The sequence below is a fragment of the Rissa tridactyla genome, chromosome 3, assembly GCF_028500815.1.
Source record: "Rissa tridactyla isolate bRisTri1 chromosome 3, bRisTri1.patW.cur.20221130, whole genome shotgun sequence".
Classification (NCBI taxonomy): Eukaryota; Metazoa; Chordata; class Aves; order Charadriiformes; family Laridae; genus Rissa; species Rissa tridactyla.
In genome coordinates, this window is record NC_071468.1 from 86,035,213 (window position 1) to 86,049,451 (window position 14,239).

Consider the following 14,239-nt stretch of genomic DNA (forward strand, 5'->3'; position numbering starts at 1 on the left):
TTCTCTCTTGCAACGTAGCCATGATGCGCCAAAGCCAAAAGGCAGGAAGGAAGCAAATGGCCAACAGCGTCCACCGGCATCCTAGGGGCTTGAACACGATTCATTGGCGGTGCCACAGCTGCACAGCCACTGTGCAGCCCTCCGTGCCTAGTTGTCACTCTCTCCCCATCCTACTTCCAGTTTTCTGTCCCCCCGTTATATGAAATTTTTTGCGTTGACGTATTTTTCCCCGCCGCCCCCCTGGCCCAGCTCTTGGCTGCTCTGTATTGAGCATAGGTGGCCCCAGGCAGCCGGGGCTGCGGCAGGGAGGTCACCTGGAGAAGGGGAGAGGGTTGGTCCCTGTCCTTGCTCGGGAGGTGGCCCTGCCCCCTCGGGAGCAGATGCCAGAGGCAAAGGCCACCTCTCTCCTCTTCAGCCCTGGACTAGACCGTGCTCTTTGCTTCCTGTGGCACCTGGCTAGTCCCAGGTTTAAACTCAGAGGTGGTTGGAATTTGTTGAGTCTTTCCAGCCACTTTTTTGGGAATGGCTCAGTCAGACAACTGTGACCGAAAACTTGCAACAAAACTTTCTGGCAGACATCCGTGTCAACGACGGGCAGCGTAAATGGCAGGAAGGGTATCACAGCCGTATCCCCCATCCCATGCTGTGTTTAATCTGTTTAATCCATATGCCTTTGTTGAGGTGGGCAAGGGATGATGCACAGGTGGTTGAGTCACGTCTCCTTAAATGCAGGGGTTTGTTTTGTATGCTTTCAGAGAAAGCAATGAAGCACTGAGGTTAATGGCATTTCCAGTACTGAAAATCCAGTTGCATTTTTTCTTTACTTATGAAGCGTCTTCTGGCCATCCAGAGAGACTGGTGGGGCTTTTTTGAGGTTTTTATCTCGAGTGGGGTTTCTACCATGTGGACTTTTTTCTTCCTTATTTGAGTGTGGAAATTTCTTATATGAAGTGTACATTTTGGTTCATTGGTGTATTGGCAGCAGAATTTTACACTGAAGCTTAAAGCTACTGATATGTGAAGCGAGAAGTAAACACAGACACCAAAAGGCCCTTTCGAGAATTTTAGGTGGAGTTACCGCTTAAATAATGTTGTAGGTGCAAAGTTCAGGGAAACTGTACCATTAAGTAATTTACTGTCGATGTAATTTTGCGAGTATTATTTTTACATTGCTGCTGCCGTTATTAGTGGCACGTATGTACTGTTGAAACTGAAAGAAACTCAAGCAGCTCTCTCTTCCCCCGTATTTCTGAGTGTCTACTTGGCGTTGGTCCCGGCGCTGCCAGGCAGGATGCCCCGAGGAGAGGGCAGAGGATTTGGGTGCAGGAGAGCAATGGGCTGTGGAACCTCGGCCGCCCCTCCAAATTGTTCTCTGTCACTTCGATTTGGTCAATGAGCAATTTTGGGGAATGGACTTTTTCTTGTTTAATATCTTTAGGACACATGGCAGAAAACAAAAGACCTAAGTATCTGCTGGGAAGGCCAGCTGCTGTAATGCAAATAATAGATAATTGTGTGCAGTTAATCAATTTTCTCTTTTGTGTTGTTTTTCACACAGAGCGATGAGGCAAGAGAGAAGTTTTTAAAAACAGAAAAATGTGATTGCGTGAACAATATTGTTGGCAGGAGGACTCGGTGGATTCAGGTAATACCGTGACACTGCTTTTTATTATGCTTTAAAAACTGGCCAGGTTTCAGGCTGACAGTGGCCCTTCATCAGGGATTGAGGAGCAGAGGAAGGTGACAAGGTATAACAACACCCAGTGGCTGCTAAATTAATTCAGATCAGGCGAGAGGGTGTGAGTGTTCCCGCAGCTCGGGTGATTGCTGAATAGGACAACATTGCTGGGGCCTCAGTAGCTTCCTTCTCTATATCAGGCTGTTGAAGCTGAGGCTGTTCTGTTTTTCTTGTTTTTGTTTTATGATGTTTTTTTGACCCTAAGAGATTCTCTAATTCACCCTCTTACAGCTGCATCGATGTAGGCGGGGAAGCTCCATGCATGTTTTCTGGAAGAAGGTCAAATGATTAGCTGTCCCTTCAGACTGCACAACTCTGAATCTATGAATATTTCCCTTGAATTTCCCCTTTTAAAAGATTTCTGGATCAGAGCAGATCATTATCTGCTAGAAGACCCAGACCCTAGACCTTTACTGCTTTAGAGGGCTGCTGCTGGCTGTTTTCAGCGTGTGAATGGAGACAATTTCGTGTTGCATGGTTGTAGGAAACCTAATGTGTGATGCTCAAGCATGCTACTAATATGTCTGCCACAATCTTATCTTAAAATAATGGACTTTAACATATTTAGATCCTGTTTTATAGGAAATGTAAGTTGCTAGCTGAAATGCACCTCTTATGTTTTTAATCATTTTAATTATTTCCCTCACTGAGGAGGAGTGGAAGATGAAGTGGGGGAGTTTACAGTGCTAATTGCACTCCACATTGGTAATTGAGGCCAGATCCTACCCTCAAACTTCTTAGGCAATCCCAGTGAAGTCATCAGGCTTTTCACAAGCATATGGGTTTTCCCCATGTGTATTTGATTCCAGGATAAGGGCCTACAGCGTGCTTTTTTGTGCGCTGATTTCTCACACGTATGAGGAGATTCAAAAAACGTGCATCTTTTTCGATGTAGCCTCTTGGTTTCCAGCACCGACTGGAGGGGTTCTGCAGTATTTTTACCAAGAAGCAGATCAGCAGAGCTAGTTGCCTTGGACTGAGCTGCTTGTAACTGGCGAGTCCTTTGCATTCTCTTTGTTAGGTGCTAGGTGGGAAAAACGCAGTTGTGGCTTTGCATGGCTACAGGCATGAGCGAGAAGGGTGTTTAAATAGCATGCGAATGGGTGTGGATTTGATATTTCCTAGAGCCAGCTTCTTTTTAGTATTAAATTGCATACTCCGGGAAGATAGTTGCTGTATCAACATTGGTATAATGACACATTATTAAAAAATCAATATCCAGTCATAGAAGCGAGTCCTGGTGTAAGCAGTTGGGTGCTTACAGCTGCGATTTGTATGTATTTGCAAATGTAATGGGCTTTTTTTTCTTGTCGCACTGGTAACTTGGATAAACACTGTATATGTGACTCATTGCAGAGTATAAACTTATTTTAAAGGAGCAAGTGTGGGATTTGCTGAATATCCTATTGCTTGCGTCCCTGAATACTTGCATTAGGTCATGATTAATCTTACATTCGCCAACCTGAGAGGAAAATTACTGCTGATCTCCCATAGGTGACTTCATAAATAAACAGAAGGATGGAAGTGCTTTAAAAACATAAATAGTAGTTAGAATTCATAAAATCATAAAGCAAGCATATGGTACAAGGTCTTCTAAACTATAACACTTGAAAGCTTTTTTGGTAGTTTCAGAAAGAGCTTGTTTAGTTATCATAGGAAAAGTAAATATTTTCATTCCTTTTTCTTCAGCTCTCTCTCATTCCATTCCTCTTTCTTTTTCTCTTTTTCTCCTTTTTTTTTTTTTTTCCTCCTTTTTTCCCCCAGAATCTTCTTAATTTGGTGGGAAGGGGGGCACCAACACCCGATGTGCCTAGAAAGCCCTGTTTGGGGGCAGGAGGTAACACTGCTAGTTGTCCTGCTGTTATTAGGTTCATTCTTGAGGTCCTCCTGCAGTGTGGGGATGGAGCTGGTGTAACCCGAATCGAACGTTCCCTGTGCGCGTGTGTGCGTGAGTGAGACGCGATGGGCACAGCAGCCGCACCTAGACCAGCCAAGAACATACCTATTTTTTAACGTGGTACCCCAAGCATCGGTGATGAGGGATGCGATCCCTCTCTGTGTGTCTATGCGTGCAGGGGTGTGAGCTCATGGGGGTGGCACGACGCAGCATCCCCGCTCTCCTGCCGCATCCTCAGTGGGGCAGCTGCGGTCCCCAGAGCTTCGAGCGTCGTGGCGGGGAGGCGAAGCTGCTGCTTGAAAGGAGGCGAAGGAGGAAGACGGGGAGCGGAGGAGTGGGGGGCCGAGCGGGGAGGGGGAGCCGGGGAGGAAGACGCGGCTCCGGAGGGAAATACTCTGTGCTTTGCAGTTGCTTGTGTGGATAGAAACCAGATGGTGCGCTGGAACACCCGCTCGCTCGGGCGGCGGCGGAGCCAAACATATGGTTAATGGTTAGGAGAAAGAGCTTTGCGAGCCAGGGCTTTGCTGACTGCCTCGCATTACAGATTGTTGCAGTGTGTCATTACATTGCCAAACTAAGTGCTTAATACCCGCTGCGGGCGCTGGGCAGGCATTCGCAGGGAGGATGCTGAGGCTCCCCGGGCAGGGCGGGAGGCTGACATCACGTGCGTCCCCCCGCCACACCCCCCAACGCCCCCTTTCCCCACTGGAAACGCCGTAAATCTGCCCTTTTACAAGCTTAAAACCTACAGCAGGCAGTTTTCCCGTTCTGCGTGTCTTTAATCCGTTTATTTCCAACAGTGTATGGTTGGGTTTGCCCTTTTTTTTGTGCCTTTTTTTTTTTTTTTTTTTTTTGGTCCCTGAGCAGCCAAGTTCACCTCTGCTGCAGCACCGTGCTCACATGCCCGGCATCTGAAGTTCCTGCTCTGGGATCTTTGGGCGACACCAGGCCCATGTTATCTAAGGAACTGCTGAGCTCATTCATCTCCTTTTCACGGCCCGCTTCCTTTTATTTTTAGCCAAATCCGTCAGGCCTGACAGGCGGGTAATTTGAGCCAGAGAAAGGGCAAAGCTCCAGGTCCTTTCCACAAAGCAATTCTTCTCCTCCCTCCTGGGAAGGCTCCAAACTTGGCCTGCTCCAGGCAGATGGATTTGTTGAGTCATGTGAGATCATTTACACAAAAACACAGCGAGGCAGTGAAAAGGAAAAAAAAGAAAAAAAAAAAAAAAAAGGGAAAGAAAAAAAATGTTGGGGGGGGGAAGGGGTGGGAGAGCTTGCGCTGCCGGGGCTGCTGCGAGCGTAGGAAATGTGCTGCGAGGCAGCTAGACAGAGGAATGCAGCAGATTCATTCTTGTATAAGGTAATGTCTCGTTTACAGTACAGGGTGGAGCCAGCACGGAGGAGAAATCACTCGAAAACAGATTACTCATTTAAAACAAAAATTCTCCTTAAAATAAATAATAATAATAGTATTTAAAAAAAACAACAAACCAAACAAGAAACCAGCCAACAAGCAAGCCGCGCGCACGGGCGCGCAACAAAGGCGGCGTTGTTGACAGCACCGGATTACAGTAGCGGTAAACTCCGGGCTGGGAGGTTGCTGGAAAATGAGTTTGCTCCGTGATGCAACCGGAGTTTGCTTTGTCTGGCCGCCAGCGGGAGCGGGGCGGCGGGGACGGGGGAGCCCGGCGGCTGCATCGCTCCGCTCTGTCCGGGGATGGGTTCAGGCGGTGGGGAGGGATGGAGGGATGCGGTGCGGGATCCCGAGCGGGCGGGCTGCGCTGGGGCATCGTTAACGGCGAAAATTTGGGGGGGGTGGGCTGTGGAGAACCTCTTCTTGTTTTGGTTTTGAACTGGTTATGGCATGATCGTCATTACATCAGGGAGTAAATTGCATTTAATCAGTTGAATGTTGATTTTGTTACCATTTGCAACCTAAGCTAACCCCAGCATGTTGGTTTTGGTTTTTTTAAGTGGGTGGTAAAGAGAGAACATCAAACTTGGGGTTTTTTAGATCTTGATGCATCCCGGAGAATTGGGTTGGGTTAATTTATGCAGTGTTCTAACGAGATGTGTTCAAACCTTTAAATAGACATGGACTGTATTTAAATATTGTTAATTTAACTTCCAGATACTCCAGATTTCTTAGCATGGCAATATCTGAATATTAGTGGTTTTTCCCCCCTGATGATTAAAAATCACAGTAGTAGCAGAAACTGGAACAGGAAATTGGTGGAAAACGTGCAATCAAACAAGTCCAGTGCAAAGCATTGGATTGCATTAAATTCTCAGCTGCACTTAAGGAACTCGCGGGAGCATGTAGACGTGGGTTTGTATTTTAACTTGACCCTTTGTCCCGCTGAGCAGCATCTTCTGCAGACTCCACGGCGGTGTCTGCTGAGGTGCTTTTCCTCTGGGGAGGGGAGGGTTTGTCTGGAGCCTGCCTCCCTCTGCTTGACCTTGTCTTCCTTTTTTTCTCCTCCCGCTTCTTTTTTGCGCTTTGGTCTGAAAGACGGCTGGCTTTCCCAGCCCACTTGCCCCGCCGGGCTGTGCCGCCCAGCACGTTCGGCGTGAAGAGAGCCTTCACTTCTTGCGCTTAAAGAGTTTTCCTCACTTGGTGGAAACCTTTTGTCTTCTCTGTCTCTTGATCGGGCCGCCGCATTAATTATGTGGAAGGAGCGCTTGGCAGCACCCCGAGTCCCGGCTGGGGTCCCGTGCTGCACAAACCCGCAACGGGGTCCCTACCCCGCAGCTCACGGCTCATGTCTGGGGTGAGGATCAGCAGAAGGGTAGAAGTATAAGGATGGGAAGTACCGCCAGGTTTGGGACCTAGATCGTGTAATGAGCTGTGGCCATAGCATGGCAGCTTTTAACGAGGACAGGCTGTAGATTGCTCCGAGATCCTCAGAAAGGTCCCAGAGAAGGAGAGCATTGTTTTTTATTCTGTTTGCATAGTTACTGTAACTTTCTTTCCCCTCTTCCCCAAAATACCTAATTATCCTACATTTTCTGTTGCTGTGAGCAACATTTACCGTAGTTACCCAGAGCTGCAATTCCAGTTAAATTCTCACTTTATAAAGCTAATCTCCCAGCAGTGGCTGTGGGATTTCCAAAAGAAAAGATGGTTGTGAGGAGCCAAAGTTTTTAAGATTTTTGTCTCAGTGGACAATTCTGCATAACTCCTCTGTTAACTATTCACTGTGGTTATCAGTTGAGACCTCAGTAGCTTCATCTCTATTTATGGCACTTAGAAGACTTGTAGTTTTTTTAATTCCCCTGCAGAGTGCCCCACTCCCCAATATCTCCTTTTCTGCTCCCAAGATGCCACAAGTGTTGCTTTTTGCATCTTTACATCGGACAAACAGCCTTACTAGACAGGTTTCAGGAACTGATCATGACCTGACTATCGGGAAAATCAGCCTTACTCTTCCTTCCCTCTCTTTCACGGCCGCTCAACTTCCTCCCCTTCTTCTAAAAGTGTGTTGTCTATCAGATGCTATCAGCCCCGTAATTCTTTTATCTCGCTTCTCCTATCGCTTCCATTCTTCTGTTCCTACTGCCTCTTCCTCTATCTCACGATTAGAGCAGAAATTTCTCTGCTGCTGGCATCTTCCCTTCTCGCACGTACCGTGGCGCTGCCTCCTTTGGGATCTGAGGAAGGATGAGTGTAGGGTTCATACGTGTTGTGTCACGTCCCATGCTTGGCTTCAGTTTGCACAGGTAGAGGGCATCGGCTACGGTAATTTTTCTTTCATTGACGCCTTCAGCAAACAACTCTCTCACCACCTCGGATGAGCAGGAGGTCCTTGGTGCCTCCCTCACTCTGCCACCTTGGTGAGAGAGGCACTGAGGACCTCCTGCTGAGGTTGCTCTTTCCAAAGCGATGCAACCCGTAGCCAGGGGTTTGCCTGCTTTCCTCCAGGCGTGAGAGCACTGTGCTTCCTTCCAAAGACCTTATTCTGTGCCCTAACTGTATAACCTTCCTCGATCTGAAGTTGTGCCAAGGAGAGATGCTCCGGGAGCGAGGTAACTCTCTACTTTTGAGCTCAATTTATCGTGCTTGACAGGATCAGATCACAATTGCCTTCTACAGAAAACTTGGGGAAACTACATAATTCTCTGCAGTGATATCTAAGATGAGTGGGGTGGTGACCTCCCCATATCACAAACGTTCGCGTATGGGACTTATGAAGTAACCTCAAAATAAATAAATCGCTAGCCTGACAGCTTCCCCCTTACAGAAAATCATGGAAGTTCTGGTGTAGTGGTGGCAATTTCCTCTTCTTCATGTATGCATCTACAGGGCATCCCAGGAGAGGCGAGATTTGTTCTAAACAGATTAATGTAAATTTCCATGGAGCTTTTTAAGGCATTAAATCTGTGTAAATTTTTCTCATCCAGCGATGAAGTAGTGCAGCGGTGAAGCGCAGGACTTTTTGTAATGTATTCGGAAACCTAGCCGTTTTCTGGTCGCGGCCAAATCCCATTAACTGTGATTTCCCTGCTTCCTTTTTCCTCCTGTCAGGCCTTCTGGATAGTGGCATCTCTTAACAGCTTGTTTGGAGAATCTGCTCTGAAAACCTCGCAGACACTCCACTCCTCTCAAAGCGAGGGAAACTTTGGGAGCAGCTTATCACCTGCTCATCGGCTGACTTCCGTTTCTGCTAGAAAGTTTCCATTGTCCGTAGACCAAACAAGCTTAAATCTCTTTCCTTTCCTTTCGGTCGAGCGCAGCAGAGGTGGAAAACCTTTTGGAGATTAAACTTTGCCTGTTGCTTTAGTGAGACGTCAATGCAGACAGCACAGCGTGTATAAAATTGGCTTATTTAATTCCCTTGGAGCATCCTTAGGGATCCTTGAAAGTTGTCTGAGAGTGTCTAGTGAGGATGTGCGAGCACCCTCTGACACTGCCCTTGCAGTAGCAGGTTTTTCAATTTTGCGTTAAAAATAGTTCTTTTAAGGCTCCATACACTCCATTAGCTTTTAGCTGATAGTTCCTGTAGTGTTACTAACTGCTAATGTGATCTTTTAGTTTTTTGCCTTGATTCTGTTATAAATTAAATTGGTGTTGCTGAAAGCCACTTCTGATCATGCGCTGTAAAAAGATCTTTTTTTACCTGTTTGCAGCCTTTGTGCAATTAATGGGAACATACTGTTGCTCTCCGTTAAATTCATTGACATTTAATAGATATCTGTGGGCCGTATTTGGCTTTAAGTGGATGTATCACAGCTCTTGAGGCATTTTGGTGGCTAAATAGCTGGGGTTAGACACTCAGTTACTCATGCCAGTTGTTTTCCTGTGTCGATACTGAACTGTGTGCGTTACACAAATATTTTTAGTTATAACCTTGTCAGATTTGTTTAAGGAAAAGAGACGTCCGAATTTCTCAGAGGTGTTTATCTGTGAGTGAGTGGAATTATATTAATTTTTTTTTTGTCGGTTGATCAAATTATAAGTGCTAAGATGAAAGGCCCATTATTACTTACAAAAGTAAGACTTGCTTTTGCAGGAGTAGAGCAATTCGTCTTCTGTGTCTGCTTCTGTAATTGCAGCCTGTAAAGACCCTAAAGAGTCCTGCTACTCAATGATTTCCTTACTGCAACCGGTGAAAAATCAGGTTTGGAATGCATTTAACTGATGCTCAATTCCACATTTAATACCTCTTGATTACTATGGTCACAGCATAAATAAATACGTTTCATAGCTTACTCGATCATGCAAATGTTGAATGTCTTTCTCCTTCATCAGAATACTCCTTTTATCAAAGGTATCTGCTGTCATGGAGCCACAAGCTGTTGATCAGGTAAAAGGGAACACTATATGTGGGAAAATAAACGAACACCCACAAGGTAGCTTCTTACTAGAAAATAATATTTCTTTTAGCAACTTGAGCGTGTTGTTTTCTATTTGAATGCTTTCTCAAAATTAATAATGAAATACTAAAAAATAAAGTTGTCATGCCTTCTGGGAGGATGGCATAAATAATTAACATGAGATATCTGTCTACTCATTTTCAAGTTGATTGCTTATTGGCTTCCATGTAGTACCATGAATGGGTTTGAAGCCCCTGTGGTGGGCTTGGACTGTGCTGGACCAACTCAAACTTGTTGCTGCCCTTCTTGACGTCATTCACTGCGATTAACGGTGTCTGGATGGACGGCAGAACCCACATGGTTATGGGAATTATCTTCTCCTTGGACATGCCACTTGGGGACGAGCATTGGTGAAGCTCCTTCTGCAGTTGGTGATATTGGCGGCAGCAGGACCACGTGCTGGTCTCGGGGAGGACATCTTGCATGGGTAGCACGGCGCTGTGGAGGGTACGCGTGGCACAGCCAGACTCACTCAGCTGTGCTTTTTGAGAGCGAGAGGTTAAAAGGACAAGGGTAAACCACGGTCTGAAGCAGCCTCTTGCATCTGGCGGGTCTGTTCTTGGGTGACGCTCATTTGGTTACGCAGCTCAAGTGCAGCGAGAGTTTCACCCCTGCCCACAGGCTGACAGTCACGCACCCAATGGGAAGTTATTTTTCTGCTGGGTTTTGCCCCTTTGAGTGTTGTCATCGGAAATAACAGCAAATAAAGGGTCTGAGGTTTATGGGACATCGTGGCCTGTTCACCGCTCAAAATAAATCTTCTGTGATTAATTCTCGTTGGGGCAAAGGGAGAGAAGCGTTGTGCCCTAAACTCTGGAAAATTTTTAGTATTTAATCATAGAATCGTTTGGGTTGGAAGAAACCTTTGAGATCATTGAGTCCAACCATTAACCTAGCACTGCCAAGTCCACCACTAAACCGTGTCCCTGAGCACCACGTCTACATGTCTTTTATCTCCAGGGATGGTGACTCCACCGCTTCCCTGGGCAGTCTGTTTCAATGCTTGACAACCCTTTTGGTGAAGAAATTCTTCCTAATATCCAGTCTAAACTTCCCCTGCGCAACTTGAGGCCATGTTCTCTTGTCCTATTGCTTGGGGTAAAATTAATGCTAATTTTGACCCTGAAGCATCAGTGAGTTAAGTAGAGCTCAAAGTGTTGCATTTAGCCTTCATCAGGAAACAGTGGATAGCATTGCTGGAGGAGCTGTGACATCAGGGAGTTCCCACATGCATGCAGTGGTACTTCTAGAAGAGCTAAAGGCTGGCATGTCCAAACAGAAGTGGTGACAACATGCATGTTGGTGACACATATTTTGATTTTCAGTACAGTAGGTGGCAGGAGAGACAAAGCGACAGCTTGTCTGAGGTAGCTGCTTGCCCACATGCCGCAATACAAGTGAAGGCCGCACCACATTACACCCAATACCCTGGAAAAAAAGTGACATCGTGTTGCCAGGTGCTTTTGTGAGGTCTGTCATCTGGTGTGATAAACACGGGGACATGGGAACATTAGACACGTGTATTGCAACGCTGGCGTTAAATGCCACACTGTGCACTGTGTCTTGTGTTCCTGCGATGTCTTCTGGTAGGCATCAGGCACTAAAGATTTCATGGCAGCCTAAGCCAGTCCCGCTTATGGCTGTTCATCCTCTTTGTCTCCCCACTGCATCCTTCGCCAGGACTTCTCTCCAGCCTTCCCTCTTGCACCTGCTTTGGTGCTTATGAGGTTGTACCATGAGCGGCTGGATGGGGTAAATCCAGCCAACGGCTAACTAAACTGAAGACAAGGTTGGATTTTGGGTAGCTTAGCAGAACCGTCTCACCGCATGCTCATGAAACTAGGGTTGAGGCAAAGGAGCAAGTGACAAGAAAAAAGTGACTGACAGCTTCAGGCTGCAGTAGAGCTGCAACCTTGATATACCACCCCATCAAACTGGAGAGAAGAGGTACTTCTGTAATGGATAGCAAAGTAAATGCTGGAAACTTTTCTAAGTCAACATCTGATATTCTTGAACTTCTGGTCTGCAGTGTGTTAAGGTAACCTCAAAAGCCTGAAAAACATGTCCTTTCTAAGCATGCAAGAGTCTTTCCTAATGGAGAGGCAAACTGAAGAAGTGAAATTAGTGGTTTTCCCTTCTGTCTCTTAGAAGTATATTTCCTTTTTAAAGGTGAAAGGGATGTTCCTCATCCCACTTCAGTTAAGATGAAGAGATTGTTTCTTTTCTTATTTATGGGAGATTTGGCCTCCCATTGCACGCAAGGACAAGGTCTGCTCTGGTGCATGTGTAACTCGAGCAAAGTCAATGAGGTTGTGTTTGTAAAATGGAGACAGTGATTTGGCTCGGGGTTTGTAACTGGAGAAAGGAAGCGCTTTTGTCCGTTGATTTATAGCGAATTAGTGTATGGCTAAAATAGGTCCAACCATTTGCTGTGCTTTTTTTCCAAGGATTGTTCTCTGAAGGATTTTTGGTCATGATGGAAACAACTTCATTGTGTAGCCCTGCCAGAAGCCATTGAATTTGCCTTAGAGCCAAGAAGTGCAGACAGTGTTTGTACTTGTATACTTGTCAGAGGAACCTTTACTATACGTACCAGTTTCCAACGATGACTTTAGTCCTCCTTTTATCTGTACTTGGACATAAACTTTGAATTCTGGCATATCAAAACATGTAGTTGTATGATGGCCTAAATTCTGCATATTTGTTTGATGTGAAGCCAGTTGAGCAACTCCTCTTTGTTACATTCTGTTTCTGTGCCCTCTGGTTTCATATCATTTTTGTCAGCATCTTTTCAATACATTAATGTCGGTTTTGTCATTGCAGCATATGGAGATTTGAACTGGTGTTGAAGTTGTAAAACTGTCGGTGCGATGTAGTGGCAAGGACAAGACATCTGTTTAGGTACTTGCTTGGTTGTCTTTGCTGGAGAGCCTGGCTGCCCCACAGATAGAACCTGAGCACATCTGGGCATCTAAAAGAGGATGAAATACCACCCTCGTACTGATGAGAAATGGGGGCAGGAACACGGTGATTTATTGAAGGTCACGGAGGAAATCAGAAAGGTTGGCATCTGGGTCTGACCCACCCCGCCCCAGGAAGCTGAATCCTGTGATTTCTAGTATGATTGCTAAGTTTGCTTCCTCTCCCTTGGGAAACATGAGGCTCTTCCCACTGCTGAGATACCTGCTCTTATCACAGGAGGCATGGGCACGTGTTTACAACTTGGGAATTAAGTTTAAGACTCATTGCCACAAAAACTGCCACATTTAGAGAGTAACCAGCTGTAGCTGTAGTGTGCAGTATTTCTAGGGGAAATGGTCTGAAGGGCACAACCAACAGTTAGTAGCTGCTCTGTTGTTGCTTTACACACAGTTCAGAGAGTTTAGTAGCTGGGACAGAGGAGGGACCTGGGTATACATTGAATTTGAGCAGCTTTTGGGCCACTCTATCCATGAAACCATGCGGTCCCATGCAAGGTCAGGTCCTTTCTCATAGAGAAGCCGTTTGTAAAGAATGGGACCTTGTTGGCCAAATTTTCCTTAAATAGGCTGGTATCTTGCAGATACTGCTGTTTTGATATAAATTGTATGGCTGCAGATAGTTAATTGTTTCTGTAACCAGGTTGAACTGTGGAGTGCTCTGCTTGGTGAAGAGGATCAGGAAGGAGTTCCTATTATTTTCAAGCTGTAGCTGTCTGACACTAATTATAAGAAACATGCCATGTTGAAGTAGTTATTTTTTTAATGAATTTCCATAAGCAGCTCATAGACCGGTTTATGCCATGCTGGAAGTAGTTTGACTGCACTTTAATGTAGATACCTGGATCGGTGATTAGGAAAAGATTGTTAAACAACTGGAATTTAAATACCGGTACGGCTTCATTGTAATAATTTCCCCAAAGGCACATTGGTAATTCTGCTAAATAGAGAGTTTAATAGACTTTAATAATGTGTACTTTGGAGACCCTATACACAAAGGAATTATGCATAAAACATTCATTACGGTAAACTGCTACCTTTGCACATAATGAGGAATCTGTTGGAACAAAACCGGCGCGTTGTGTGTGGCAACACGTTGGGCATTAACAGACAGAAGTTGTTGTCACCACCTTACCTGTCGCTTCACCCGTTGCGATCAAGGTTGCAGCCCATATTGTTTTACCTAACAGTCAATGAATTAGCCGAGGTAGACATTAGTTTATTTTCTGAGAAGTCCTTTGCCGACAGGAGGGCCGTGATGGTTCTTTGTTTTCCTTTGATGTGCCCATTCAGTATCAAGAGAAGAGATACCTGATAGGAAACACAAACTAGCCACGTTTAAAAAAATAAATTAAAATAAAGAAAGAGAAGAATAACAAAAAAGCAACCTTAGCAAGCAGCTCTAAACGAGTTTAGGGTTGGATTTTGATTTGATTTCTCTGTGCGGCTGCTGAGGGCCCTGCTGGAGAACAGGCGAGAAGGAGGAAGGAGCAGATGCTTTTGGTGGAACAGTAGGGCATTTATCTCTTTTAATGAGGTAACATCATTAGTGCTGACAAAGTGCTGCAAATCAATACATGTAATGGACTGCTGCTGTCTTTCAGTAGCACGCAGGCTGTTTTACTTCTGAGCCTTCGAATCTGCTGAATCACAGGTCGGGCTTTATCTCCTGTCTGATGCTGTTTGTTTTTGGTTTTTTACCCATTTGGTTTTTCCCCCTCCCTAATCTTTGCCTTTGATCTCCAAGAACTG

At 45.5% G+C, this 14,239-nt stretch overlaps 1 protein-coding gene across 3 annotated transcripts in view; it reads left to right on the forward strand.

The window, feature by feature from the left end:
* BACH2 (BTB domain and CNC homolog 2) overlaps positions 1–14,239 on the forward strand; it is a 197,755-nt gene that overhangs the window by 41,630 nt on the left and 141,886 nt on the right. For all 3 annotated transcript variants that reach the window (XM_054194556.1, XM_054194558.1, XM_054194557.1), the window contains one exon: positions 1,559–1,645. The gene's annotated coding sequence lies outside the window, so the exon portion shown is untranslated. The remainder of the gene's footprint in view (positions 1–1,558; positions 1,646–14,239) is intronic.